General features: G+C 41.3%; 1 protein-coding gene across 8 annotated transcripts in view; it reads left to right on the forward strand.

The window, feature by feature from the left end:
* LOC135112076 (3-oxo-5-alpha-steroid 4-dehydrogenase 1-like) overlaps positions 1-27,500 on the forward strand; it is a 360,238-nt gene that overhangs the window by 306,116 nt on the left and 26,622 nt on the right. For 6 of the 8 annotated variants that reach the window (XR_010274047.1, XR_010274045.1, XR_010274051.1 and 3 more), the window contains one exon: positions 22,223-22,336. The gene's annotated coding sequence lies outside the window, so the exon portion shown is untranslated. Of the gene's footprint in view, positions 1-21,968; positions 22,029-22,222; positions 22,337-27,500 lie in introns of all 8 variants that reach the window. The other 2 variants (XR_010274046.1, XR_010274050.1) reach the window with 1 other exon arrangement.

Raw genomic sequence — 27,500 nt, forward strand, 5'->3', positions numbered from 1 at the left:
ACCCTGACCCTGATTGAAAACACACCTGCGCACACACACACACACACACACACACACACACACACACACACACACACACACACACACACACACACACACACACACACACACACACACACACACACACACACACACACACACACCTGTCCGCCAAGCTTGCTGGAACACGGGCTGCTCTCCGTGACTCACTTCTCACCTCGCACCTGATATCAAGGACCCGGCCAGCCACCAACACCTCAGATCCGGCATAATGTGAACCGAACTTACCGGATTTATTGTGTTACTCTGTTTTTTTTTTTTTTTTTTTTTTTTTTTTTTTTTTTTTTTTTTTTTTTTTTTCAGTAAAGAGAAAGAGAAGAAGAGTTTTGGATTTTTAACAGGACGTGAATTGAACTTTCTGGATAGGTTTGTGTTAATCCGGTTTTATCTTTAGTAACGAGAAGGAGAAAAGGAGTAAATATTTTTAACTGAACTTTAGCTAAAATTTGTGTATTTATTTATTTTACTTATTTATTTGTTTTATCAGTAAACAGAAAAAGAAGAGTTAAAATTTTTCAACCGGACTAAACTGAACTTTTTTTGGATTTATTATGTTCATCTGACTTTTACTTCATTTTCGGTAAGAGTAAAAAGGAGAAGAGTAAAGGCTTTTACTAACCGGACCCTGAACTGACTTTCTGGATTTGTGTTAAGTCGACTCTTTTACAGCGCTTTTTTTTTTTTTTTTATCTCGTTTCTGTTTAAGGGGACGGAGGCAATAAACAACTGAAAATAATAATAAAAAAAAAATCTCGCTTATAGGTAACAGAACTGGCCAAAATTGAACCAAATTTTCGGATCTTGAGGCGTCAATCCGGTGTCGCTTATGTTGCTGTTCTCGGAGTTTTCAATAAAGGGAGACGCGAAGAAAGAGTAAGAGACAGAAAGAAGAGAGTAAAGATGATAAAAACTAGACCTGTTTATAGATAATAGAACTTGACTGGAACTGGAGTGTCGGGAAGGATGTAATGGAATCAGCACCTATTTTCATTTGTCATAATGGAACGGGATTGGAATGTACTGGAACGGTGCGGTAAATTAATTCCCTTGCGAAGTACCTGTGTGAAGCGAGAGTGAAGGTGGACGAGAGCAGGTGGTGGAGGGGAAGGAGGAGGAGAAAGGCAGGTGCAAGAGGCGGAGAAGGAGGAGGTGAAGATGAGAAAACCTTATGAGATGTGAATGGAATCTCTTAGAAACTCAAGTTAATTCCCTTCTGAGATCCTTGCGTCAAAGGAAGGTAATGAGGATGTAGAAAGAGAAGGTGGAAGAAGTGGAAGGATGAAAACACTACTAAATATAACTGGCATTTCGTGGAAGGGGCAGCTACGGTTAATTCCACTTCAAAAAGGTTGCCAGGAAGGAGGACAGTGGATGGACGAAGAGGAGGTGGAGGTGGAAGACGTGAACAAGCACTTTATTTGATGACACGCCTGGGGAAAGAACTGGAATATACCGGAAAGACAACAAATCTGAATTTTCCTGCCAAGTTGTGTGAATGGAAGGTGAGGAAAGGAAGAGGAGGAGGCAGGGAATGGAAAGGTGAGTGAAGGGGAAGGAAGAGCTGGTGGAAAAATGGAAAGAAGACTAGTGAAAGAGGAGGAATAAAAAGACTGGCAAGAAGGAGAGTTGAGGAGGAAGAGGAGGTTGAAAAATGGAAAGAATGGAAAGAAGAGTGAAGTTGAAGGAGAATGTGGAGGAAGAATAAAGAAAAAATGGGGAGAAGGTGAAGAAAGTGGTATAAGAATGGGAAGGAAAATAAAAATGAAGGAGGAAGGGAAGATACCACTGAATGGAAAGAAAGAGAGTGAAGGTGAAGGAAGAGAAAGTGAAGGAAATGGAAGAAAAAAAAAAAAGAGTGCAGGGTGCTGGCGGAGGTGGAGGAGGAATGGAACAACGCTTTATTGGGCTGAACGTTGCAGTCATCACGCTTTCCAGATCGTGTTTTAATGGCGCTGCAAGACGACGCGAGGAGCAGTGACAGCAATTCCACGCGCCGCCACGCTGACTTCGGGAAGCAATGGAGTGGAGTGGCGTGGCGTGAGTCATGCCAGGATCGAGGGTTTCCCAGAAGTGGTGGTGAAATCAAGAGAAATTGAAATCGATTTGAAGTCCCTTTTTATTTTCTTTTTTACTCGATTTAAAAGATAATCAGGGCAGATTGGGGTCTTCCAGCGTGAAGCTCAGAGATGAGGCTTCTGATGTTTTACGGAGTCTGAAAGAACATTAGGAACACAATAGAACTTGATGCTTGAAGACTTCCTTACTTTTACCGTTTTTGAAAAGTGATTAAGAAAGAACGGCATTAAATTTAGACTTCTTTCCTTCTTTTTCCTTTTTCATCATTCGAAAGGTAATTAAGAACTGAATAGATTCGATTTGGATTTTGTTTTCTTTTTTACATACTTGAAATGTTGTCAAGGAAGAGATTAAACTATGTGAATCTTAAAGATGAAAACTTTCTAAATTCTTTTCAGCTTTATATAAGTTATTAAGGAATTAAGGGAGAAGTAGATCAGTTGCCAGGAATCTTAGAAATTAAATCTATTATTTTCTTCCTGGTTTTTTAAAAGTGTTTAATGAAGATTGACATTACACGGCGTAAAGTTGAAAGGTGGAAGCTTTCTTTCACGTCACAAAGGCAGATAGAATAAGTGAGAATAAGGAGAGGAATCAAACTCGTGTGTGTGTGTGTGTGTGTGTGTGTGTGTTGGGGGGGGTTTTAACGATTGATTATGAAAGACAACAGTGATTGAAGTGAAGACAAAACTGTGTCAAGAAAGAAAAAGTTGACGAAAGAAATGTTACACAAAATGAAATTCAGAGATGAAGACGAGTCGAGCAGTGCATTGAGAGAGAGAGAGAGAGAGAGAGAGAGAGAGAGAGAGAGAGAGAGAGAGAGAGAGAGAGAGAGAGAGAGAGAGAGAGAGAGAGAGAGAGAGAGAGAGAGAGAGAGAGAGAGAGAGAGGTTTTGATGAACTGTTAGTTTTTATCATTATCAAATTCAAACAATGACAAAAAATATATAACAAATATGATACATTGTATATATATATATATATATATATATATATATATATATATATATATATATATATATATATATATATATATATATATATATATATATATATATATATATATATATATATATACAAACAATGATAGACTGTGAATGTGTAAAAAGATAATGATGGACTGATTGTTTAGAGAAAAGATAATAACAGACTCAGTGTATAATAAACTAACGATAGATCCTGAATGTAGAAAGGAAAAGACAATGATAATCGGTGTTTATGTAAGAAAATAATGATAGAGTGTGAATGTTTAAGAAAATAATGTTAGACTATAAATATATAAAGATAATAATAGACTCAATATGACAGAGTGGATGTAAAAATGATTAAAATAGTGATGTGCTGTGAATATATAAGGAGAAGATGATGATAGACTGAATGTTTGAGAAAATAATGAATGTATAAAAAAATAATGATAGACTAAATATTAAAAAAAAAATAATAATAAATACGATAGAATGGACGTAAAAGAAATATAATATGTTGTGAATGTATAAGATGATGACAGACTGAATGTACAATAAAATAATGATGAAATGCATGAGAAAATAATAATAGCTTTTGAATGCATGAGGAAGAATACTTGGAAGCCGCGTGATGCAAAAAATAACACGTCAAGCTCATTAGCCTTGAACAGGAAGATAAGAATAGGAATTAAACAAAACGCACCAATGGAGAAAAAATAAGGTTAAAGGTAGACGCGGTGGAATGCGTAATAGGAAATAAGTGGCCGTCCATACGAACACGAAGCATGAAAAGCAGCGTTACTTGCGGATTGATAAAGAAAAAAGTGAGAGGGAAAAAAAACGTACCGCCAGTGATCACGAACAGCTAAATTACTGACATAGCTGCGGAATGAAGAGAAAAAAAAAAGACTGAATCATAGAAAATTTAAAATCACTTACACGTAAAAGCAGATAGAGAAAAAAAATGAGAGAGAGAGAGAGAGAGAGAGAGAGAGAGAGAGAGAGAGAGAGAGAGAGAGAGAGAGAGAGAGAGAGAGAGAGAGAGAGAGAGAGACGAACAAGTAGCGAGAAATATTTCCCCCACAAAAAATAATCCATTACTACCATCACCACCACCACCACAACAACAACAACAACAATAATAACAACAACAATAACAATAACAACAACAACAACAACAACAACAACAGGAAACATCGCACGGTCGAGGACTCAATTGAAAGCAAGTAGGAAATTCCTGAAACAGCACCCGGAAATATGACGCCACAGAAAAAGGAGGAAGAAGAGGAGGAGAAGAAGGAGTAGGAGGAGGGGGAGGAGGAGGAGGAGGAGGAGGAACACGAGATGCCTTTTATGCCTCTTAAAGGACTCCCCCTAACAAAGGATCTCATTCCCCTTCCATCCGACCGAGGACTTCCCCTCTTCCTCTTCCTCCCCTCCTCTTCCCCTTTGGCCATGCGTGAGGTGGAGGTCGATGAGGTGAATGGGGAAGCTGATGATGAAGGTGAATAGAGAAACGGCATGAATAATGGGCTTGGGCGTCACGAAAGAGGAGGAAGAGGAGGAGGAGGAGGAGGATTCATGTGTGACTGACTCAGGAATGGCATGGAAAAAATAGACAGTGGTGTACATGTGTGTGTGTGTGTGTGTGTGTGTGTGTGTGTGTGTGTGTGTCAGTGTGGGAGACATTTTAAAAGTTCAGATAAAATTTCAGTCTTGTTTCCAATACGTTTTCTTTTAGTCTACAAATCTTTTCTATTAAAGTCGGAACAAATTCTTGACTTTTATATTGGGTTCAAGTCACATTCCAGACGCGTCTTCAACAAGGCCGGGACAAGCTGTGGAGATTTTATAAAATGCTCTTGTCTTTTCTTGTCTCCCTCTGCAATTTTCAGATTTTACACCGGAATTTCACGTCCAGAAAACACCTCTGGAATCTCTGACATGAGCTGGTGGCATGGGTGAAATGATGCGTTAATCCAGGAACACTGATCCACCAGGGCTAGCTCCAGGGTCACGTGCTGCGCCATAAATAAGAAGTAAATGACACTTGAATTAATCCCATGCAGGCGTCTTGAAGTGCACCATGCAACATTGATGGAAGCGAGTCATGGAGTGTTGAAACGAACCACACCCACCATTAAAATAGAAGAGAACCATTCAGTATCGAACCACAAAACTATATATACTCCGTGTTCTTAAACGTTTTTTCTCTATTAATGACTATCTTCAAAGGCCACGGAGAGTATTAATTAGGTATTCATTGTCTTTCTCCCATTGATAATGCTGAAAACTTGTAAAACTATCGCTAGAATTATAAAAACATCGCTGAATCCAACAGTAATTTTCACTAAGCCTGTTAGAAGTTGATATTAAGAGCCGAAATGTTTAAAAAGAGATCTGAGCATCATAACAACAACACGCAACAACACTAAAATGAACCAGCGAATCCTGACACAGAAAACACAAACATTTACTCATGCCGGCGCAAAAACCAGAACATAGAAGCCCTAAAACATCACTAGAGCGCGCTACTTCTCCCTACCACGAAATTGACCGAGGATGGAACTCACAACATACCGCGGGTAAACTACACTCTGTACTACACCCAGTTCCCATGAGGACGCGCCATGCAGGTGAGCAAGTCCAGGTGAAAGAAGGGAAAAGAGGCGAGGCGGGGGCGAGGATTAAACAGCAACAGGCAACGGAGAGGCGCCGATCACCTGATAGAGCGAAGCGGACATCGTACACAGCGCTGGAAATTCATTAACTGGAACTGGACATGGAGGAGAAGAGAAGAGGAGAGAGAGAAACAGTGAACGAAGCTGAAGTAGAGGAGCAAGGAGAAATAGAGAAGAGGAAGGATAAGCGAGGAGAGAAAAATGGAGAATGAAGCTAGAGGAGGAGGATGGAGAGGAGAGGAGAAACAGAAAACGAAGCTAAAGTCAAAGGAGGAAGAGGACGTGAGAGAGAAACAGATAACAAAGCTAGAGGAGAACAGACAGGAGAGGAGAGGAACAGAAAACGAAGCTAAAGTAAGAGGAGGAGGAACAGGAGAGGAGAGAGAAACAGAGAACAAATCTAGAGGAAAAGAAGATAGAAACAAAACGAAGCTACGCAGAATAGGAGGGACAGGAGAGGAGAGAGAAACAAAACGAAGCTTGAGGAGGAGGAGGAGGAGGAGTTGGAGGCGCAGGTGGGGAAGAAGGAGGGACGTAACTGGAGTCTTATCAATCATTACCGCCTCCACAACCTCTTATTTCCATTATGAAGCGTAAAATTGCCCCCTTCCCCGGCTTTTTTCCCCTTCTCAGTTACTCTCCTGCAGACGAGTGACTCCATCCTCCTCCTCCTCCTCCTCCTCCTCCTCCTCCTCCTCCTCCTCCTCCTCCTCCTCCTCCACGGTCCGGTTTTCAGTGAATTTTTCTTCATCGTCAATATCCTGGATTATTTTACTTATTTTTGGGTCTAGTTTCAACCTGCTATTTTTATTATTATTGTTGTTGTTATTGTTGTTATTATCATCATCACTAGCAGTAGCAGTTGTCGTTGTTGTCGTCGTTGTTGTTGTTGTAGTGGTGGTGGTGTTGGTGTTGGTAGTTTTAAATCTATCGCATTGCTTTTGTTTGTTTTGTATTCCTTGTTTGCTTGTTGCTCGCATACTTTCAGGCTGCGTTGTTTATAGGATTTCATAAAGGATTTAGTGCGTGCCGGGCCGCGGGGCTGCTTTGTGCTGCCCTCCACATCATTTTAAAACATTTTTGCCATTTTCATATTTTGCAAACCGAGTCAAACTTCTGTTAAAATATTCGTCACTCTCTCTCTCTCTCTCTCTCTCTCTCTCTCTCTCTCTCTCTCTCTCTCTCTCTCTCTCTCTCTCTGTTGCTCGCTCGCTCGCTCTTTTATGCGAAATTTGAATTAGATACATTATTTCTTTTTCTCTTACCTACCTAACATTATATTTTCTCTTTTAATTTTCATGCTACACGTTCGCTTTTTGTCGTCGCCGGGCACCATTCGCTTTCGTACTATCATAATATTATTTTTTGGACTTTATTATTCTCTCACACAACGCTCGCTATATTATTATTATGCTCCGACTTGTTCCACTTTTCGACGCCGGCTCGTGGCGCGCCGTGTGTGGGGAGAGGAGTGAATGGCTGTCCTTTTGACCATTGGCAGGCCGGGGATGGCGAGCTGGCTGAGAGAAAGGAGGATATATTCTCTCTCTCTCTCTCTCTCTCTCTCTCTCTCTCTCTCTCTCTCTCTCTCTCTCTCTCTCTCTGCTTTTGCTTTTTCTTTTTTTTTTTATCTTTAAGTTGTATGGATTTTTCTTTTCCATATGATGCTGCAGCGACATGGTGGTGGTTGTGGTGGTAGTAGTCGTAATAGCAGTAGTTGTAGCAGTAGTAGTAGTAGTAATAGTAGTACTAGTAATTGTAGTAGCAGTAGTTGTAGTAGTAGTAGCGGTAGTGGTAATAATGATTGTGATGTCAGGAGACAAAATTCATCATGAAATTACTAGTTGTGGTGGCAGCAATGATGGCAGTATAGCAGTGGTGGTTGTAGTAGTTGTAGTAGCAATAGTCATAATGGCAGTGACGTCGGGAGAAAATTCATTGTTACATTGATAACCGTGGTAGCCTTGATGGTGGCGGTAGTAGTAGTAGTAGTGGTGGTGGTGGTGGTGGTGGTGGTGGTAATGGCGGTGGTGTCGAGGCGGGGCAAATTCCTGGGCATTGCAGTACCGAGGGAGCCGAGCACGCAAAGCCCGAATCCCCCACATCTGGGTTGCCCACTTCCCTGACGGTGAAGGAAGACCCGTATTTACACTCCCGCCTTCCATTCCCTGCACGAGTCCTCCTGTGCATCCCTCGCGTCCCCCTGTCCTCCACCCTCCCCTCACGGCATCCTTTGTTCCTCAGCACTGCCGGCTTGTGTCTGAAGGAGGCGCCTGGGAGTGCCTGATGCGGTGTTCGCCTGCCACTGTGACGGAGGGGAAGCCAAAGCCAGGATGCTGCGTTAGGGAATCGAACACATGCGACGTTGCCATTCAGCTCATCTATTATCTCAATCGTCCATTATTCCCCGCCTGTCAGTCAAACGGGGCATATTTCAATAGGCAGCGTGCAGTCACTAATAACAGAGACACTAACGCTCAAGAAGGACTCAAGAAACCGCTGGGGGACTCTTACGAAACCCGCCCCTGCGTCTCCTCTCCCGAAGACTCGAAATCCGTGATGGCGGCGGTGATTCCTGGCGGCCCAACCCGTGTCTGTCTTTACAAGGTTTTTATGCACCGGGGAACAACCAGGATGAGTCGCGGAGGGTAATGCTGCAGGACGTTATTGTTTAATATCTCCGCTTGGCCGAGGCACAAAGACCCAGGAGCTGCAACGCCGTGCCTCCGACTCCTTTGTCCCGCCAGCCATTCTTTCCGGGCCCTCGTCAGTCACAAAGATGGCGGCCCTGGCAGAGTTGTTTAGCGTCCGTGTCCATGTCCGTCCGTGTCCTGAGGGGCGTGCGTGTGCATGTCCAGCCGGTGAATCACGAACGCTACGGAAATAATACCTCGGAAGACAATACTGAAACTGTCAAAGGTTGCCTCCCTCCCTCCCTCCTCTCTCCCTCTGTTCCTCCATCCCTCTCTTGCTCTCTTCCTTCCATAGTTCCCCTTTCACCCCCTCATACTCCCCATCACCCCCGGAAGGAGTCAACCAGATTTCCGCTTTCCTTTTCATCTTGTGGCCGCATAATGGCAACAATTACACCGTTTAATCACAAAAGGAGGAGGAGGAGGAGCAGCAGCCGACGGGAAGCAGTCTATGAGAATGGCTGACCTTCGCCAGGCTGAGGAAGATGGGATGAGGGAGGGCAGCCTTGTCTCTCTCTCTCTCTCTCTCTCTCTCTCTCTCTCTCTCTCTCTCTCTCTCTCTCTCTCTCTCTCTCTCTCTCTTGCACGTAACTCAAACTGGAAATAGAATCAGTGCAGAAGAAAATGATACTTGCTGACACGAAAAGCTTCCTGCAGCAGCCATGCCTCGCCTTGTTGTTGTTGTTGTTGTTGTTGTTGTTGTTGTTGTTGTTGCTGATGTTGTTGTTGTTGTTGTTGTTGTTGTTGTTGTTGTTGTTGTTTTGTTGTTACTGGTAGTGTTATTGCAAAGGTCCTGCATTTAGCTTTCTATCTTCATATCACCTTTGGGTTATAGTTTGTACACCTTTTTTTTTTTTTTTCTATAGTGTTCCTTGATCATTCCTTGCCTTTAACTTTCAATCTTTGCCTTCAGAATTCTGGCACACTTATTTATATTTCTTCTTTAATAGTAAGTCACTAATTACCATATTTTCATTAGGCAGTTATATTAAGCTGTGAAACGTAAGATTATGCTAGATTAAGTTAGGATTAGTTTGGTTTGATTTGGTTTGGTTAGGTTAGGTTAGAATTAGTTTGGTTTGGTTTGGTGAAGTTTGGTTAGGTTAGGTAAGATTAAGTTAGGTTACATTCGTTTCGTTTAAGGGGCTAAGGACTTCGTTGGCATTGTCCTGGGAAGTCGTCCCCGTGGCGTCCCCCTTGGGCTGGACTGTAACAAGGTCGGTCCGTCACGCCGCTCTGACGGAGGGGAAGTAGAGACGCAGATTGCAGATGTCAAGCCGTAATTGTCGAGGGATAATTTACGTATCAGTGTAGTGTATCGGCCATTGTTAGGGGGAGGGGTAGGGGGAGGAGGGGAAGAGACCTTTAGAGATAAACGACAACATGACACAGGCGGCTGCTCGTTGAGGCCGCCAAGTCCGGGTCTGTTTGTGTGGCCGGATACGTATAAGAAATAATGTAGTCTTTGTGTGTGTGTGTGTGTGTGTGTGTGTGTGTGAGTGTGTGTGTTTGTGTGTGTTGCGTCAGAAGTGCGGCGCTGCGTTGCGTGAGTCCCGTTGCTTTGAATGAGTCGAGCTGCTTCACGTGGCTCCTTGAAGCGTGTCTCGAATTCGTCTCAGGGTATCACTCCGGTTCGGAAAATCTCTACGGTGACCATTTCCTTGAAGCACGCGAGCAGCTCAGTCCACCAGGCAGTGAGGGTCTTGGCTGGTGGCTCCGGGACAGCATTACCTGGCCTTTTCCTGGTCCTCCATTCCCTGTAGTATACCATTAGCACTGGTCTTTCATTTCCCTCACTGCTTTAAAAATGCCACGAAAAATAAGTTGGTTTCTCTGATGTGATATCCTTCTTTGGTTAAAATAAAAAGAAAGAAAAATAAAGTGCTTCTCTGAGACCACTCCCTTGAAGAAGGTTAAAAAGGCTGCATTCCAGTCTTTCCTTTTAAAATGCATTCTTGTAGCTCCCTCTAAAATATAAGTTTCATTTCTTAATTTCCATACAAAAGACGAGTTAAAGGTCGCCTTCCCATCATTCCTCGGTTCTTTGTTTTGGATGTTTTTGTTTTTTTTAGTAGAATCCTTGGTGTTATAAGTTGTTTCTTTTTGGGTGTGAGCGGCTTTTTTTTTATCATTTTTATTTATTTTTTTTTCCTTAGCTGGTGTTCCTGACACATAAAAAAAAAGAATCTTTTCTTCCTTTCACTTATATGTTCCTTGAAGTTTATAATTACCGGAGAATAAAAGATAACAATCATTCATTTCTTGGGATTAAATTATCGGAAAAAAAAAAAATCTTCATTCCTATTAACAAAGTCAGTCCATCACTCAACTGGTGTACTGTTCTCGGAAACCATAACAAAGTCGATCAGTTCTTGTCTTTCCTCGTCACATCTTACAACGCCAAGCCAAAAGAAGAAGAAAAAAAAAAACATGCATTGGTTGGGCCTTCCCTTCATGCAATTTTAGAAACCTCCTCATCCTCCTCGTCCTCCCTTTCTTCCTTCTTCCTCCTTTACTCTTGTTGCAATTCAAGGTTTTCTTCTCCTACTATTTTCAGGACGCGGGAAGGAAATTCTTGAGTCGGTCAGTCAGTACTCTCGCAGTCTTGGATTCGTCTCGTTCGACACACCTCATGATCTCGTCTCATGTTCCTGGGATCCCACATTCCCTGCGCGTGATCCTTCCCCCTTCGTACTCTTGTGGATCCCAGATTGTTGTTACTTTTCTTTCCTGTATTTTTTCTTCTTTTTCTTTTCTTTTCTTTTTTTTTTTTTTTTTTTTTTTTTTCGTTTTCTCGAGAGGTGTGATTCTATTCGCTTAATTGGATACGGTGTCTGGTGGCGTCTTGTCTCGGTTTTTCCTTTTTTTTTCTTTCCTCGTTTCATTTTTGTTCACTTAAAGCCACACTTGAAGAATGAAATTAGTGTGACTTATTTTTCTTCTTTCTTAATTGCTATGTAGTTTGGTCTCATTCAGTTTTCTATTTCATTCAGTTTTCCAAGTTTTTTTAAGTGTTTTCCTAGTTTTTACTGATTTTTTTCTTCAGTCATGCCTACACGTGGTGACTTGGTGAGGCCGTTATTTTTTTTTTTTTTTTCCTTAATTATCAGAGTTTGGAGTCATTCGATTTTCAGATTTTTTTTTTTTTTTTTTTTTTTTTTTTTTTTTTCTCCTAGCCTTTGTTCAGTTCTTGCTACGCTTGGGAATGTGTTGCATCTGTCTCCTGTTTCCATTAATTACAGTAGTTTGGTTTCATTTTCTTTTCTTTTTTATTCCCTTTTTTTCTTTTCTTTTCTTTTTTGGTGGGGACGGGTGTAGCAGCGCCTAATTTTTGTTCACTTCACTTCACTTGGGGAATTAGTGTAGTTCAGTGTCTTGTTCTTGTTTTTCTTAATTACTATAGTTTGGACTCATTTCATTAGGCCTCTTTTTTTTTTATGGGGGGTAAGGCTTAACTGTCATTCCTGTTCTGGCTACACGCTGGAATACAGAGAAGGTGAGTGTTGTGTTTTCTTAATTACTATAGTTTGGCGCCATTTCATTTACTGCATTCTGGGAAGATATTCTTTTTCTTTATCTTTTATATTTGGTTGAGTTTTGGCTTCCCTTTGGATTTATCATGGCGGAGTGTCGTGTTTTTCTTAATTACTGTATTTAAGACTTGTTCAATGAGCTTTATTTTGAGAGTACTATTACCTAAATCTTTTTTCCTACTTTTGGAGAAGTTAATGTAGAGTTGCGTCTTGTTTTCCTTAATTACTTCAGGCAAGAGTCTTTTAGTTTGCTACATTTCGCAAGTTCTACGATCCTGTTAATACAAAGGTTCAAAAGGTTAATACAAAGGTTTAGCTCCACCTCGAAAATAGAACGCAAGTGTTTTTTGATAACCAGTTTGAATTCTTTCGCTTTAAATAAATATTTTTCACCTTTCCTGCCTTAATTCTTATAGCTGAGGTTTTGTTGTTATCATTTATTATGTGTGTTCGGGAGGCTGACCGAGGGATGCCTATAAAAAAATCACGATTACTCCGAAAATAAAAATAAAAAGAATGAATACATAAATAAATAAATAAATAAATAAACAAATATAGATAGCAAAGGTTTTACGTTAATTTACTATCGGTTTGCCCAATCTAGTTATGGAGAAGCCTTGATTTGCCACGCTTATATCGAAACTTTTCTGTTATTTGATTTTGGGTTGAGTTATGCAAGCGCGTAAGGGGAATTTAAAGGGGGACAGTGGCCACGAGAGCGTAAAGACGTAGACAGATTACTAGACCTAAAATTTCTTTACTTTTTATCCTTTTCATTACATTTGTATGGAATATCCTTTACTTTTATTCTCGAGTTCAATTATGATGCCATTTAAAGGGAACTTAACTGGACAACAGCACCTTAAGGACTGCCGCCATTACCAAACTTACACTTACGTAGAAAGTATTTGAATATTCCTTGGCTCTTGTCATTAAGGGAAATTTACCTGTTGGAGGGGACAGGAGCCACGTGTGTGAGGGATGGGAGGGCAGGTGTCCGGTGATGGTGGTGGCGGTGCGTGTTCTATGAGTGGCCGTGAAATAGTAGGTACCCACACAGGTCCACATGTCCTCCGTGAGCCACATATCCGCCACATGTCCGCCCCTCACCGCCACCACCTCCCGTCCATTGTGTCTGAGTTAACAGTTCCCATGTACCCTTACCCGCAAATGATTCTCTCTCTCTCTCTCTCTCTCTCTCTCTCTCTCTCTCTCCTCTCTCTCTCTCTCTCTCTCTCTCTCTCTCTCTCTCTCTCTCTCTGACGGACGTGTCTAAATCTGTTTGTTTGTCTAATTATCACACCTGTCTAATGCCTTTATCTTTAACTCCTACCTCACTTTTAATACCTGGCCCTACTCTCTCTCTCTCACCAAAGAAGACGTGGATTAGTGAAATTTGAGTGTTTTTCGAAAGTTTTATTTTTTCCCAAGTATAATTTTCGTCCACGGTGAGTCACGAGAAAGGGGAAAGCTATATATGCCATTATGGGAGTCTCAAAGGTGCGTTTTCTTATTATTGAGTAGCGATAGGAAAGGAAGACATGGAGGGAAGTAAAATCAAATAGAGGACACGAGGAGGAAGTTACTCGATTTGTTATTGTAGATTTAGTGATTTTATTTATTTATCTTTTTTTATTTTTATTTTTTTCGTTGTAACAAATAGAAAACGAGTTATAGAGGTGAATGAAGCAAAGAAAAGGAGGAGGAGGAGAAAGAAATTATACGCCTCATTATTATTTTTTTTTTTCTCTTGATTGATTGATTTATTTTTTTTATCAGCGGCGTTACGAAAAGAAAACGAAGGATAGAGGAAAGAAATTAGTGAAACCAAGACGCAAGAGGAAAAATGAAGGAATTACATTTATCATTATTATAGTTTTTCTTTTAAGTTTTCTTCTTCGTCTTCTTCTTCTTCATTATTATTATTATTATCATTATTATTATTATTATTGTCATCATCATCATCATCATCATTATTATTATTACTACTACTACTAGTACTACTACTACTACTACTACTATTTCTTTTATTATTTATTAGCAAGTTGCGACATGCGGCAAGAAAACAAGAAATCGAGGAAAGAGATGAATGAAGCCAAGAGGAGAGAAGAGGAGAAGGCGAGGCGGGGAGGGGGGGGGGGCGGGCAGAGCGGAGGAAGGAAGGAGTTACATATGTGATTATCGGACGTTCCCAGCGAGGCCTTGAATTAGCCTGGGAATTACCGTCATTACCATATACCTGCTTCCGCTTGTAAGGGAGGTGTAAGATTGATCCCATATCCGGCCTCTTGCTGTGAAAAGACTGCCTATCCTCCGCCATTTTGTGAGTGTGAAACAAAACTATTATACCAAGAAGCAAGTTATTCAGTTCTTTTTTCCTTGTCTCCTTTTACTTGTACAATAGCACTTAAGTTACTGGTCAATCTACTCCAGTTTGTTGGTTACTGTATCTCTTTATTTGCTGTTGATGCGAAAATATTGTACCCAGAAGAAAATTATCGTACATTTTTTTCTATCCTTGTTTCCTTTTTACTTGAGATCTGCAGTACTGGAGATGTTGGCCATTTTGTTTCGGTTTATTCGTTACCGTACGTCTTTATTTGTGGTTGATGTGCGAAAGTATTATACCAAGAAGCAAATTATTGTACATTTTCCTATCCTTGTCTCTTTTTTTTACTTAAGATCTGTAGTCCTGGTAATATTGCTCATTCTGCCTCAGTGGATTCGTTATTGTGCCTCTTTATTTATGGTCTCGTGTTGATGTGCGAAGGTATCATACCAAGAAACAAATTATCGTACTTTTCTTGGTATATACATTTAACATAAAAAAGTGTTGCCATATTCCTTTATGAAAATCTATTTACATGTTGATAATAGAAGAGGAAGAGGAAAAAGCAGATGATGACGATGATGGAGAAAAAAAAAAAGACGAAGGGAAAATTCAACAGCAGGATCATGAGCAGCTCTGGTCCGTGTCACTTATTCACGCACATTATTGTCCTGTCAGAGGTTGAGCCAGACATGCGGTGCAGGACACGCATCACAAAGGCCCGGCGCCGCACGACACCACCACACGACGCGATGGGAAGAAATGAACCCCAAACTGAGACACGATAAAAGATTAAACTCCAAATGGAAGAAAAATATAATATTGAAACTGAAGACCCACGCGACATTAAGCCATACGAGGTCGATATAGTAGATGACTGAGTCCTAAGTTGAGGCACAGTAAAAGATTGAACCCAAACTGAGACACGACAAAGGATTAAACTCCAAGTGGAAGAGAATAAAATATTGAACTGAAGACACACACGATAAAATAATTGTGCCCAAAGTAGAGGCATGATAAAGAGTTGAACCCTAAGAGGAGGAAAAATAAAGGACTGGAACCCAAGATGAGGCGCCATAAAGGATTAGACCACCAAACGGAAGAGGAGTCGCCGTCCACGTGTCATCTGTTTCCGTTCTTCGTGGTGTCGTGTCGTTCGCTTATTGGCTGCTCGTTAGTCGTGCTGTAAACTGGCTGCTAACGAGAAAACGACCCTGCCCAGCCTGTATTACGACCCTGCGCAGCGCGATGTGATGGTCAGGCGCGTTCTGGTGATGGAGGAGAGATCTGGAGATGGCGATGTCCAGTCCCGTTAAATTTTTGATATCTTGGCTTTTTCTTTTCTTTTCTTTTTTCTTTCTTTTTTTTTTTTAATGACAAGACGGTTGGAAGCTTTTTATTTGTATGTTGCGGTGTTGAGTAATAGGCATGTTGACGTTTTTGTTATATTTTGATGATACGAGAATGTTGATTTAACCAAAACACTTGTATCAAGGAACTTATTTTAACTTGATTTTTCGTTTTTGGAGCTAAATTTTTTTTATGACGCGCTTCCCGGCGAGGTTACAGCTTCGGAGAAAACGAGGAAAAATACAAATCACTCTCCCTCTCTCTTATAAGAAATGGCACAAGAGGACGAAGGAAAAAAATTAAGAAATAAAACCAACATCATCCAGATTTCCATCCGTCATCCGGCTGGAGACGCGAACCGAAACGAGGCCTTTACCGAACCACCACGGTGCCGATTCCGAAGTCTCTCGAGTCCGGATATGTGATTACACCGAGGACTGCTCAGGAGGACGGCCGGCCGGATGCGGATAGGGCGGCGCCATTACCGAATTGCTGGAGGTTTATGTCTTACCCGGCATGCAAATTTACGGCTGGCTGGGAGTGACTATAAAAGGCTAAGATCCTGTGAGGCGCCCGAGGGAGTCCTGCAGGAGGGGAGGAAGTGGACCTGAGGGAAGGGGAGAGAGTCTTTCCATCCCCTCATCCCCCTCCTCCCTTTACTTCCCCTCTCCTCTTCCTCTCCCTCCTTCCCGCCACTCGCTATTCCTTGCAATCCTACTCTCTCTATCTTGCCCCTCACTGCCTCACTGCCTGACTTCCTCTTCCTCTTCCTCCTTCTCCTCCTCCGTCTTCTTCTTCTTCTTCTTCTTCTTCTTCTTCTTCTTCTTCTTCTTCTTCTTCTTCTTCTTCTTCTTCTTCTTCTTCTTCTTCTTCTTCTTCTTCTTCTTCTTCTTCTTCTTCTTCTTCTTCTTCTTCTTCTTCTTCTTCTTCTTCTTCTTCTTCTTCTTCTTCTTCTTCTTCTTCTTCTTCTTCTTCTTCTTCTTCTTCTTCTTCTTTTCTCCATGTATTCATTTTAAAATTTTACTATTTATATATTTTTCATGTGTTTGTCAATTTACACATTCCTATATTTGCCCATTCGAGACAGCCAAAAAGACAAACAGAGATGGAATATTCTATATAAAAATTAGACTAAAAACAAAGTAAAGGCAATAGAAATAAAAGCTCAGAAAAAAAGGAAGGGAAGAAAAGGACACGTGACTGCAGGGGAGGAAAAGGAAAGGGAAACGAAAAAATACATAGGCACGCTTCAAACATTTTAAAACAGATTAAAAGACCAACTGGAAACAAGCCTTGGATCTCTCTCTCTCTCTCTCTCTCTCTCTCTCTCTCTCTCTCTCTCTCTCTCTCTCTCTCTCTCTCTCTCTCTCTCTCTCTCTCTCTCTCTCTCTCTCTCTCTCTCTCTCTCTCTCTCTCTCTCTCTCATGCCCTTCCACACAATAACTTTTATTCGGAGTTTTCAATGTAATTTTAAGGTGAATCTGCACGAGTTAGGTAATTAGACACACACACACACACACACACACACACACACACACACACACACACACACACACACACACACACACACACACACACACACACACACACACACCTGGAACTTGAATTAATTACATGTATCTCAGTTGCTTGGACCAATTTCTCTCTCTCTCTCTCTCTCTCTCTCTCTCTCTCTCTCTCTCTCTCTCTCTCTCTCTCTCTCTCTCTCTCTCTCTGGTAACTTGCGACCAATTATTCTAAACCTTTTGAGGAGGAGACTTTAGACCCACAGGTGAAGACGTCTATTGTTGTGTTCTATTGTGAAGCTCTTTTTATTCCTTCCCTTCTCCCCTCCTCTTCCGACTCCTCCCTCTCCTATCATCACGTCTCCCCCTTTCCCTTTCCATTTGTAGCATTGTCTTTATCTCTCTCTCTCTCTCTCTCTCTCTCTCTCTCTCTCTCTCTCTCTCTCTCTCTCTCTCTCTCTCTCTCTCTCTCTCTCTCTCTCTCTCTCTCTCTCTCTCTCTCTCTCTCTCTCTCTCTCTCTCTCTCTCTCATAATTATCACAGGTAAAGTTTATAATAGATAAGGTTAAGTGAATAATACAAAGTTATGTACGCATAGACAACACGCTCATGTGTACGTCAGCTAACTGTCGTGCACATAATGAGAAAAATCTGTGTACACCAAATTACATGCTCACAGTTGTTCATGCCTTTTATGTTACTTTTTTTTTTCTTCTTTTTTTCAGCTCATGTAACGTAAAACTTTTTGTGTGTACATGATCCGATAACGTACATGGCGATGCAGGGTTTTGTATCACACGCACACACACACACACACACACACACACACACACACACACACACACACACACACACACACACACACACACACACACACACACACACACACACACACACACACACACACACCTGTCTTAGTTCATATCCTAATTTGTCTAGATCAGTGACAAAAAAAATAATAATTAGATAAATTCCCGAATAAATAAATGACGCCAGAGAGAGAGAGAGAGAGAGAGAGAGAGAGAGAGAGAGAGAGAGAGAGAGAGAGGTACACAGGTATTAAGAGTAAGGTAGGAGTTAAAGATAAGGGCATTAGACAGGTGTGATAATTAGACAAACAAACAGATTTAGACACGGTAATCTATACAGTCTGAGAGAGAGAGAGAGAGAGAGAGAGAGAGAGAGAGAGAGAGAGAGAGAGAGAGAGAGAGAGAGAGAGAGAGAGAGGACCTATCAGCATCTTAACTCCCTCTAGTCTTTCCACCCCAGAGAGTAAGGGGTCCTACTAAGTCTCCCAAAGAGGATTAAATGGAGATGTTTGCAAACCGAGTCAGCCAGGTGGAGATAATGGAGTCTGTTGCCTGTTACCTTTCGCTTGGGGAGAGTGGCAGGAGGAAGGGGAAGAGGAGGAGGAGTTAAGGGATGGAGGTATGGAGGGAGGGAGATAGAGAGAAAATTTTCCATCTCGTATAAACATAAAAGGGATAAATACATTAAAACTTTAGATACCTCCTCCTCCTCCTCCTCCTCCTCCTCCTCCTCCTCCTCCTCCTCCTCCTCCATCATTTGTTGTTGTTGTTGTTGTTGTTGTTGTTGTTGTTGTTGTTGTTGTTGTTGTTGTTCTTCTTCTTCTTCTTCTTCTTCTTCTTCTTCTTCTTCTTCTTCTTCTTCTTCTTCTTCTTCTTCTTCTTCTTCTTCTTCTTCTTCTTCTTCTTCTTCTTCTTCTTCTTCTTCTTCTTCTTCTTCTTCTTCTTCTTCTTCTTCTTCTTCTTCTTCTTCTTCTTCTTCTTCTTCTTCTTCTTCTTCTTCTTCTTCTTCTTCTTCTTCTTCTTCTTCTTCTTCTCATCCTCTTCCTCCTCCTCCTCCTCCTCCTCCTCCTCCTCCTCCTCCTCCTCCTCCTCCTCCAGGCTGTGTACCTCTTTACAGTGCTCTACTCGCGGCCAAAAAATCGTGTGTTCTTGGCTCCTGGCAGGTTCTCGGCAGTAGAGGCAGCGCTCCCTCGTAACAATCCCTGGTGCCATATGGCTATGTTGCTGCGCCTTTATTAAGAGTATTTAATTTTTTTCTCCTCCTTTTCTTCCTAATTCTCTTTGTCCTCCTCGTTTTCCTTTTCCTCGTCCTCCTCCTCCTCCTCTAAATTCATTCAACTCGATTTGAATCCCAGAGAGAGAGAGAGAGAGAGAGAGAGAGAGAGAGAGAGCTTTTTGTTTACTCCTAATACCCACAGTTCCTGAACCATTGTTGCCACTTGTCACCAATCAAAACAGTGAGATTTGGCGATGCTGTGGTCCTAATGGTGATCGTCTTTTGTCCCTCCACTACGCTTGACGTCGCTTGTTTGAAGGTGAATCGGATCCTGTTGTGAGTGGCGGCGATCTCAGACTGGAAAGGCTCACCACCCGGAGCATAAGACGAGACGTAATAGGTTCCAACACCCTATAAGCCACACTAAGAGGATTGTCTGTATCTCGAACCTCCTCGGGGAAAAAATAGGAATCCGATGCTGTTTTATTTTAGTAGAATGAACGGTGATGGGAAAGGAATGGTGTTGAATCTGTTAGGTTGTTGCGTTGATGTTCATTGTTGCTTCCTTTCTTTCAATGTTGTAGGGTTTAGAATGTTATGTGACTATTGTTGTTGTTGTTACTGTTATCACTGTCAAACTAATAAGAAAGATGGAGAAGAAAAAGAAAAAGAATCAGGGAAGAAAGAAAACGAAGAAACTGAGAAAGTTCATTTTCAAAAAGTAATATAAAACAAGTAATAATGAAGGGCTAATAACGTAAATGAGGACGAGGGTAGACGAGGAAGAATGAGGGAGGAGGAGGAAGGGAGAAAGCATGGGTCAGTCACAGGGAAGGGGGAGGGAGGGAGGCGCAGGGTCAGTCGCAGTCTTAGGAACCGTCCGGCAGATGGGAGGTGATAGCCAGGCCGAGGAGAAGAGAACAGTCCCACGTGAGAGACTGTGAGATGGAGGGCGAGATAAAGAGGCTGAGAGTCTTGCTTGTTTGTACTGGAGGAGCTGAGAGGATTATGTCGTCAACGGAGGAGGAGGAGGATAAGAAGCCGAGGAAGAACCCCAGTTATTTCGATGTTTAGAGATAAATACCAAGGCGGAATAGTGGAAGATTGTTAATGAAACTCGAAAAGATGAATACTTACATGATATTTTTCTTTCCTTAATGTTTGATGCTGTAAAAAAAGCACTCTAAATTATTTTAAAATGAACATGTAAAAGACTCAAGGTGAAATTAGAGTAGAATAAAGTTAGACGAAGAATATACTGTGGCAAACTGATGAGGCGCATTAGTAAATCAATGTTATAAGTTTGGCGACTCTAAAAGGAAAGGAAAAGATAGTGTAGACTAGACAGTGACTGGAGAGAGGGTGATCACATGCCACTGTTGATGAGTGACACTGAGGACAAATAAGGAAGGAAAGCAAGAGAACTGATGAAAAAGTAGTTTTGGGAAAAGATAAAGAAGGAAAGGAAGAACACTGGTAAGTAGTGAGAGAGAAGAGACAAGTGATGTGTGGACTAGAAAAAGAAGGAAAAGATTAATAGTTTGGGATAGATAACCATATGAAGGAGACTGAAATCGTAGCAACGGTAGTAAGTGATAAAGAACATAGAAAGAAGTCGATAAAATGATGAAGAAAAATAAGAGTGCTCGAGAAGAGATAATAACTTTGGAGGAGGCTTGGCACGCGAACCTTTTGAACTGACCAGGATAGACAGAGTATTGATCCCCAAGCACTCCTGCGGCCACGGATACTCAGCTGACCTTACCCTGGCAGATCCTGAAACACGCCCTATCTGTTCTGTGTCTTAACCTTAATCCACCCCCTGCGGACACCTCACAGACTGACCATCTGAAAAATATTGGAGGGACAGAATCTACCTTTCATAAATTTTGAGAGATACAAACAGGAAAAGTGAAAGATGTCCTGACGAAGGAGAAAGACGATTTGGTGATGCAGACGAAGGGAAAAGATGAAAATTAAAGAAGAGTGGAGTAGATGAGTACGTTCTTTTACTTAATTCAGTTTCCTATAGTCAGCCTGCAAAACATTTTCTCTAGCACGTTTGGTTTGGTTTCTGAGACGTTTTCTTTTACTGGTAAACTGCACAAAAGTTAAAAATTTTCCTTCCTCTCTCTTTTTCTTTATTCTAAGGGCATACGAACATAAGAAAACAAGGACACTACTAACGGCCACTTAACCAACAAAAGACAGCTTCTCGAGACAAGTATAAATTCATCCAACCTCCTCTTGAATCCATGTCATGCGTATGCACCTACTTGTTTTTTCTATGTTTGTTGCATTTAACAACGTGTATTTTAACCTGTTTGCGTATTTTTCTCTTAAATCTGAATTCTTATGAGCTTTGGTTTATTCCGTGCAAAGAATATGTTTTTTTTTGTTTTTTTTATCAATTAGTGAAAGCTTAAACTCCTGAACAGTTGCCCCATCAAGACTTGGTTCTCTCTCTCTCTCTCTCTCTCTCTCTCTCTCTCTCTCTCTCTCTCTCTCTCTCTCTCTCTCTCTCTCTCTCTCTCTCTCTCCATTTAATCGATTTACATCTTTCTTTTTTATCATTTCCTGTCTCATGAACTGTTAGCATTTATTTATTTACTTATTTATTTATCTATTTATTTTATTTTATTGTTTTAGATCTTGGAATTTTTTTTTATTGTGTTGCTGCGTTGTTGTGATTTGTTCTTCTAATCAGACTACTCAGTTTCTAACAACTTCGACCTTCAATTCACTCCTAACTTCCTTTTTTTAATCTCTTCAGTGAGTGTTACCATCATCGTCAGCAGCAGCAGCACCAACAACACCAACATCAACAGAATAAGTACCTCTAACTTTTCTCTCCATTCATCTTTGTAGGCTTACTGTTTATTCCAGGCCATTCTATCTTGGTATAGTTTTCTTCTTGTCTTTCCTTCACTCACCTTTCCTAGGTCGTCATTGTCTGTCTTATGTATCTTCAATAATACATCCATGTGCACTGTAAATACTCACCTTCCTCATTTTAACCTCCCTCAGAGCGCCCTCCACTCTGCGCCGCCGGGAAGCATCCGTGCCCGCCACTCGTGCACAACAGACACACCACAGTTTCGTCAGGTCTCGTCTCCAGTCTCACCAACGAAGGAGGAGCAAGTAAGCTTATCCTTATTGGTTGTGTGTTGGCCTTTGTGGGTTGAGGATAAGAGTGTGCTTTCCATTACTGTTGTTCTGCGGTAACCTTTGCCCCTTGGGGATACTTTGTGGAGCACCTTGAGAGAGAGAGAGAGAGAGAGAGAGAGAGAGAGAGAGAGAGAGAGAGAGAGAGAGAGAGAGAGAGAGAGACTGTCATTCCAGGATAAAATGAAAACACAGATGATTTTTGTATGTCTTTATTTAACCAATATTAAAATATCTGTGTGTGTGTGTGTGTGTGTGTGTGTGTGTGTGTGTGTGTGTGTGTGTGTGTGTGTGTGTGTGTGTGTGTGTGTGTGTGTGTGTGTGTGTGTTTGCCTGTTTATCTGTCCATGGTAAAGGATGAATGTGTGTGTGTGTGTGTGTGTGTGTGTGTGTGTGTGTGTGTGTGTGTGTGGGAGGGGCGGCGGTCCCTCACTATCAGCACTATTTGATTGGTATTTGATTCTCACTGTAGGGAAATGCATCACTATGTACACACGTACACACTATCCTCACGTGCGTAGTCTTGGTACACATGCCAGCCTATGTAGAGATATATTGTAGCTGTACACATTTCATGTCCATATTTCCCTAACTGAATGTCTACCAAGCGGAAATATTATAGCAGGAGGTAGAATTTATTACCGATGAGCGAAACACGACAGCTCACCACCAATAAGTAATGAAGGAAACATAAACTTCTCAAGTCTAACTTGCCTAAATCCTGACACCTCTACCTCATATATATATATATATATATATATATATATATATATATATATATATATATATATATATATATATATATATATATATATATATATATATATGTATATTCAACAACAAAATATTTTAATATGAAGCAAGTGTTTAAGGAAGCCTAAAGCTAAATTATTATATTTACTGGACGAATTGTTCCTCAGAGTCAAGCAGTCCATTGCACAAAACCTCGAGGTGACGAGCTGACACTGCTTCACCTCAGCATGGAGGCTGCCGCCACACTGCTTCACACAGCAGCCTTCAGAAACACAGACCACCGTGTCCTGCATCACAGTACAGCCACAGCTGATTCACACCCACAAAAACAGCAATGCAAATAGTGCACTCATGGTTCTCTCAGCACAGCGTTGGGAACACTTATAACTGTTCACACACACATAGGTGGGGCAAAACGTTGCGTCTTCATTCACAACCAAAAAACTGAAGCAAACTTTCCAAAAAACGCACACTCGTCACACCGCAAGACGCCGCGTCCCCAGCGTCACCACAACCCCGAGCTGCTGCGTGACATAAATCCTAAGGTGAGCCACGTGTTGGCTTAGCTCTGCCCTAACAACCAACCTATGTATGCTATTGCGGTTGGCGCGGTGTGGTGCGGCTAGCAGAGAGGTGGTGGCGGCAGCGGGTGTGGTGTGGCAGAGTCCCAGGGAACACCGGTGTTATGCTAGTCTCTAATGAGCTGCAAAATTACAAACTCGAGTGCAAATAACTACTCTCAAAATCCTCAACATTGCTGCTATGTCATCATATAGTCGGCGTCACATCCACGAGACGCGTGACCGAGAAACTTACAACACAAACAAGTCAAAAATTCCTAACCAGAGGATACGACGAGCAGACCTCGAGTCGCTTATATTCCTACAAAAAAACAAGGACACATTACAGCCGTTTATGTCTCTCCCTGTTGTTGTCTTGTGTGTGTGTGTGTGTGTGTGTGTGTGTGTGTGTGTGTGTGTGTGTGTGTGTGTGTGTGTGTGTGTGTGTGTGTGTGTGTGTGTAGGTAAACAATTTCACGAGGCAGACGCGATCAACACGCCTCCATTAACTGTTACAAGAATGATGAGTGAGTCGTGATACGCCACACTCACAGGCCAGCGTAACCCCACAGCTCCGGCACAGCTGGTCGTGGCTGACACCCAGCACTGGTCCAGGTCGCCAGGGAATGGTTCGAGGTGTTAAGGCTACGGAGGCGACGTTTGCGTGGATTTTAGAAGTGAAAATTACACTATGTGATGGCCAGTTTGAATGAAAGGAAGATCATTTTCCACAGGTGCTCTCGAGGTAAAGTTAGGTTATTTAAGTTACGGTAGGTTAGTTCAAGTCTAGTTAGGTTAGGTTAGATTACGTTATATTGATATAGGTTAGATTGGATTAGATTAGGTAACGTAATCTGATCTATCACAACGTATCCTATCTCAGCATAGCGTAACCTAACCTAACTTAACCTAATTTGATCTAGCCTAACATATCCTTGCACACCTCAAAAATACCTGAGGCAATTGATCTTCACATGATACACGATTTTACACAATAATTATCAGGCAAAACGTGACGCACACGCTTTTCTTGCTTCGCTGATTGACGTGTGGTCCTGCCTGGGTCCCAACACGTGGCAGTCAGCAGGTGCATCTCATCACCTGCCCCATTGCTCACCCCGTGGTCGAGATTGGCACTAAACAACCCGTCAGTTGGCTCGTGTGGACATCGTTCGGGCCTTCGTGACGACGAATGATGGCGGCAGACAAGGAGAAACTCTGATAAACTCTTCACAAACTTCACCTTGAAAAGCTTTGAATGAGCGAGCTATTTATTTTGCAAACTTTAAACATCTCGTCCAAAAAATGAAAAACTGTACATTTCTCCATAAAAACAACCATACGCTTTATGCAAATTTCGTAAAAAATCACACCTTTTTCACTTCCAAATCAAGGTGTGGAAAAGTACGTACATATATAGGGAATCGAACACCTTTCTCATCTCCTTCATGTGTTTCGAAGCCTCGTTGGGACAGCAAAATGACGCCCCGAGGCACTGAGGCGTCTGGCTGGTGACCGTCTTTTGTTTTGGCAATGACCTGAGTCGCTTTACAAGAACCATTTCACCTCAAGTGACTCGATATGTGACCTATCCATCGGTGCGCTTCATGACGCGCTACAAAAACACTCATGTGCTTATGGAATCACAACAACAAAACGTCTTATGCTTGAACTGAATGAATCTAATACGTAAGTGACCTTCCCGACAACATAGCAACGTCTTCTGTTTTAGCCAAAAATACCCTGATAAGTGACCTGCACAGCGATTTTTTTTTCTTTTTTATTTATTTATTTTATTCTTTTCCCAGGACGCGCTGCAAAACAAACACTTTAGTCTTGGCATCACAACAACCAAATCGTTGTCAAAAAAAAGATTTACGGAAGTACGTTAAATCATAATAGATGAGTCTTTGGCATTGCTGAGCCAGTTCAGAACCGAAGCACATTTCAGGGTCTTATTACGGAGGCCCTGATTAACACCCATCACCTTCACGCCAACCGCATTAAAAAGAACGCCGAGGAAGCTTCACGATGGCGCGCTGTTTTCACGTCAACTTCCAAACTGGGTGATGTTTAAAACAAACTTACAAGAATCGCTGCCATGAAAAGCGTTCCTTTCTCACACGTATGAGAAAGATTCGTATCAAATATTTTACAGATGAAAAATGTACATGCAATTACTGCCTGTTCTTTGTCTCCCGCTGAGGCAGCAACGCAAAGAAAACACGGATCGACGGGCCGCCTTCCACTGCCCGCTGGAAACAGAAAACGCATTTCGAACAATTTTTTGCGTTTCCTTCAGAATGAAAACGGAGATTGAGTCGCTTTCCGCGCCTCATCTTCATATAATTGAGTTCGTCTGCCTTATTTTGTCCCGCTTTACTAAATACCAAAAGGCTTTTGGGACTGTCGCCTCATTAAAAAGCCAACGAGCCTCGACTTGGCTCACAAAAAGTCAATATGTCCAAGCTTCACCGACTCTCCGTTCCCCAAAGTTTCAAAAAGTCTGCGATGTTGAGGTGAGGTGACGAAAATGGCGTGAGGGAGACACTGAACCTCCGCCATTGAAAACCTGCTTGTTGTACTCGTCTGCTTAAATAATAATAATAATAATAATAATGGTAATAATGATAATGATAATGATAATAATGACAATAGATTATAACGAAAAATACTGACTGCAGTTCTGATAAACTAAATCCATCATTATTTTGTCAGTAACGACACAAAAATAAGAGAGAGAGAGAGAGAGAGAGAGAGAGAGAGAGAGAGAGAGAGAGAGAGAGAGAGAGAGAGAGAGAGAGAGAGAGAACCAACGACGTAAAAAATCAAAATCTTAAAGAACGATATCAAGTAACAAAAAACAAAAAGGAAGAAAATATGAAAAGAACGAGGGAGAGAGAGAGAGAGAGAGAGAGAGAGAGAGAGAGAGAGAGAGAGAGAGAGAGAGAGAGAGAGAGAGAGAGACTCCAAAAGATTACAATACAAAATTATGAACTGAACACAATATTAACATTTTCTTTTGCTTCATTCCCTCAAAAACCTTCGCCTCGAGTGAACAGGTGAAGAAACACACCTGTCTGAGTATTGATCTTGGCTCCAGTAACTCGCTTAGATGAAAAAAAAAAAAAAGAAAAGAAAAAGAAATGTTAGTCTTCTCTTATGCGTTCAAGTTATCTACAATGTTGTTATTATTATTATTATTATTGTTATTATTATTATTATTATTATTATTATTATTATTATTATTATTATTATTATTATTATTATTATTATTATTATTATGCATTATGATTCGTGTACGTGAGTGAGACAAGACTACATTCCTTGGTACTAAAACTGGTGTACAATACATGTACGTGTGGCTTTACTTACATTATCAACTAAAGTATTCATTATGTACACATCCCTATCCTCAAACATCAAGAAACAACTAAATTAGAAAAAAAAATTATCGACATCCCTACACAAATGTACAAAAAAGTTACATATGTACTACTGTATATGATATACGCGTGTATGTATAATTATATATGCACTTGATTTGCAGTGATGTATGCCCTAAAAATATATATATATGTAAATGTTTAATTATGTATGATTGCACTCTACTTTACCACTACGAGACAAGGAGGAGAAGCACTGCGGGATGCACTAGAGAAATATTATTATGCTGAAGCGAGTGTGTGGCTACTGTTCCGTGGGTAGCAAGGGGAGGAGGAGGAGGAGGAGTAGAGAGAGGGATACAGGGAAGGAGAGTAAAAGGAGGAGGACGTGGGTGAAGGAGAATCGGTGAGAGGAACACTAAGGCAGATTGGCAAAAGGAG

Source organism: Scylla paramamosain, chromosome 23, assembly GCF_035594125.1.
Source record: "Scylla paramamosain isolate STU-SP2022 chromosome 23, ASM3559412v1, whole genome shotgun sequence".
NCBI lineage: Eukaryota > Metazoa > Arthropoda > Malacostraca > Decapoda > Portunidae > Scylla > Scylla paramamosain.